We start from the raw sequence: 3,511 nt of genomic DNA on the forward strand, positions 1-3,511 counted from the left end.
AAACATTGTTTCACTGTCTGCTGATTATCATTAATCAACCTGAGAAAATTGAAGAAACCCAAATTTTTCTTGAAATCAGTCACAGGTGCGCTGTTTCAGGCAATACAGAAAATAAAAAATATAAAAAAAAACACAAAGACTTTTTAAATTTTGAAATAAAGTGAAGGAAAAAAACTGAGGAGAAAAAAAAACAACTATCGATTTATAATCAAGTCTTACATTTCTGAATCATCATTTAATTGTGAGTCCCAGAAAAGACCCCCAGATTTGCTTAAGTTTTTTTGTCCGGCCCCTACAGGAATGTTTTTCTACCACGTGGCTCCTGAACTCAAATGTGTTCGACAACCCTGCTCTGAATGGACATTCAATACCAACGTCCGGTGCCACTATGAATGAGTGTATTTTATTTTGACATTTCATAACTTCCTTTTAGAGCGTGATTATTTTGGATAGCCGAACAGGTTGGGGGGGAATCCGCTCTTGTGGTTCGGTGTTCGATGTATGAACACCGAACAAAATCCGGTGCCACCCAATGCGTAACATACCAGAAAAAATGACATCTCGTATCAAATGCTTTGTAACACAATGCAGAACCACTCATATCATCTATCAATCGCTTTAAACATCACAGGGACTAAATGACTAAATAAGTGTAAACACGGAGTCTGAATCTGTCATTTAAATACCTTACACTGCACGGTGTGGCAAGCGGGATGAGGTTTAAATGAAAAAAATGGTCTTAAATCTTAACCTTGCCATGGAGCAAAACGACGCATACCCATATGGCCTTAGTCATTTGAATCTTGCCGCAAAATGGGCAATATTTTCACACAAATATGCTCTCCTTTGACAAATAATTTAATTACTTTCTGCAGTCTGTCCCAAAACGGGGTTTCTTTCCCCATACGAGATATATTTTATGTTTTAAAGCGTAGATGTGCTCGCTATAAAAACGAAAAGGTCATTTCTGATGTTTTCTCTTCAGTCCGGTATCTGTTTTGAAGGACTGTAGCGCCCCTACGTGGTGACTTCTCAAGACTAGTTAGTCCTCTTGTTCCGCAATTAGACGTTTAACTAGTAGCTCAATGAATCTAAATCTGACCGAAAGTAAGCACTAGAAGTAATGGGTTAAGGGGTATGCAGGGGAAAATGACTCTATTGTAAAAATGCCGTGACCCGGATTCGAACCGGGGTTGCTGCGGCCACAACGCAGAGTACTAACCACTATACGATCACGGCGTGTGATGTCAAACGTCACTTTTGATGTCCAAAATACGTGTAATGTTACAATATACGAACATTCTTTTTACTTTTTTATTTTACATAAGCCACCGATGAGGACCAAAATGTTGCAATTTGGACAATACAGTCACCATAGTTTGTATTCTTCCTTGTGCTTTTTAGCACTCGTTTATAGTTGCACTACACAATACAGCAACATTTAGTGGTCAAATCATATACCTTTTTCTTTATCCGTTTCTCTCTTTCTTTCACTCTTTCTCTCTTTATGTCGCTGTTTGTCAGTCAAGAAAAGACAGTTTATTTTTTTAGAGAGAGCTGACATGATTGGGGGGGGGGGGGGGTTTAAGGGTTATTGTTCTATCTTCGTTATTCATTATCCATTATACGTTATCGGTCAGTTCATAATACGCTACAAAGCCTAGGAGCCGGGACACTTACTCTCAGCCAAAAGGCCAAGCTAAGGTCCTAGCCCTAAAGCCTTGCTGCGATCATTGCGAATGCACCGTTCCCGGAGGTACTGCAATACCGGGCCGATGCGAGGAGTGGACAGAGCAAGCTCTTATTCCATCTCCGTAATGCAAAAATCAAAGATCATGGCTTGGCCAAAGGCCAAGCTAAGGACTTAGCATCAAAGCCTTGCCAAAAGGCCAAGCTAAGGACCTAGCACCAAAGCCTTGCTACATGATTGGATGCCATCATGCTGCTACGGTAAATGAAGTAACCACCATACGATCACAGCCCTGTGAAAACAACTTATAAGGATAGTGTGCATCATTTAGCTCCTGGTAAACAAATGTTTGTACAAATCAAAGTGTGCATTTTTAAAGTACTTGAATTTGTTTTACATAACATGAGACTCACCTACAGGGAGCTGAAATCATTGTCCGCAACTTGCTTCTCCAGGTAACCAAAAATAAAAAATCTTGTAAAGGTTGGGGGAAAAAAGGAGAAGAAAGAATGTAGAAGGAAGTGCTAGACGTTTATTTTGAGTCTTAGTAGTTCCTATTCTTCATTACGCATTTTAACACTCATTTTAGGTTGCACTGCAGTGTAGTGGTTCCCTAAGTAGGCGGACAGTTCGAAGTGAGAAGTTTGAACGTAGTGCGGTTGTGAAACCGCAAAGCACTGTGTTTTTTTCAAGGTTTGTAGCGAGTTTTTCGACTTTTGGCCAACCACAATTGTTACTGTTTTAAAAGCGACGACCAATCAGAGGCAAGTTTTAATAATAGCACAAAGTTTGCAAACTATGCCACACCCACCGTCATTAAGTGTCACGGCGGACTCCGTAAACATAGTCCCAGAGTCAACAAACGAGAAGGAAACAAATCTTGCACCGAAGAAGGGCGGTACATCACTTGTTTGGACCTACTTTACGAAGCGGATGTGGAACATAAGAAAACCGCCCGTTGCATAATTTGCTTTTGCTGGGGGTGGAGGCACTAGGAATACACTGGGGAGCCAAGGGGGTTTCCAAAAGTTTGGGAGCCATTGCACTACACAATACAGCGGCATCTTGTGGTCAAATATTACATACTCTCCCTGAAAGCTTTGAGGCATGGAATGAACTACTGATATAAAAACCCATGCCCCCCAAACCGGGGTTACTGCGGCCACAATCCAGAGTATGTGAGAACGACAATGTATATTATTTAGCACCTCGACGTTAAAAAAAACCTGATTATTAAAATGATCTGCAAAAATAGAAAACTATCATCCAAACGTGTTTTAAATACTTGTAATTCGAGGAATTTGTATTCATTGTTCATAAAATGAGGCTCACCTAGAGAAAGTTGACGTGCTCCTAACTGTACCCCAAAAAAGAATTAATCTGTGCTTTGGTCACTTTAAACGTCTGTGGTTTATGACCTCATTGTGCTTAAAAGCACACGATAATTCTTGTGATATGTAAAGAACTCAATTTAAAAGTGCCGAGACCCGGATTCGAACCGGGGTTGCTGCGGCCACAACGCAGAGTACTAACCACTATACGATCACGGCGGATGGTGAAATAACGCACTCAAACGTAGACGGGAAAAAGCGCCCCTCACTGGAGATTTTGTCAATAGGCAGACTACATGTACTATTACAAGATACTTACGTTCTGTCAAATTAAAACTTTCAATAATCAATAATTTTCCATTTATTTTACATAAGCCTAGAAAAAAAATCTTGTGAAAAACAGGGCAAAACATGAGGACCAAAATGGTGCAGTTTGGACACTAGTCACCATAATTTGTATTCTTCCTTGTGCTTTTTAGTACTCGTTAAT

The 3,511-nt window shown here is 40.2% G+C and overlaps 2 non-coding genes and 1 pseudogene across 2 annotated transcripts; all 3 read right to left on the bottom strand.

Annotated features, from left to right (window-relative positions):
• Positions 1-1,167: 1,167 nt before the first annotated feature.
• trnah-gug (transfer RNA histidin (anticodon GUG)) lies at positions 1,168-1,239 on the bottom strand. Its single transcript has one exon. It is a non-coding gene; the product is annotated as a tRNA-His (tRNA).
• Positions 1,240-1,734: 495 nt separating this feature from the next.
• On the bottom strand, positions 1,735-1,864 carry LOC148354968 (U2 spliceosomal RNA; annotated as a pseudogene).
• A 1,304-nt stretch (positions 1,865-3,168) lies between these two features.
• On the bottom strand, positions 3,169-3,240 carry trnah-gug (transfer RNA histidin (anticodon GUG)). The gene has a single exon. It is a non-coding gene; the product is annotated as a tRNA-His (tRNA).
• Between the last annotated feature and the right edge of the window lie 271 nt (positions 3,241-3,511).

Source organism: Urocampus carinirostris, chromosome 12 (genome assembly GCF_059441175.1).
Source record: "Urocampus carinirostris isolate Australia breed hairy pipefish chromosome 12, RoL_Ucar_1.0, whole genome shotgun sequence".
In the NCBI taxonomy this organism is placed as follows: domain Eukaryota; kingdom Metazoa; phylum Chordata; class Actinopteri; order Syngnathiformes; family Syngnathidae; genus Urocampus; species Urocampus carinirostris.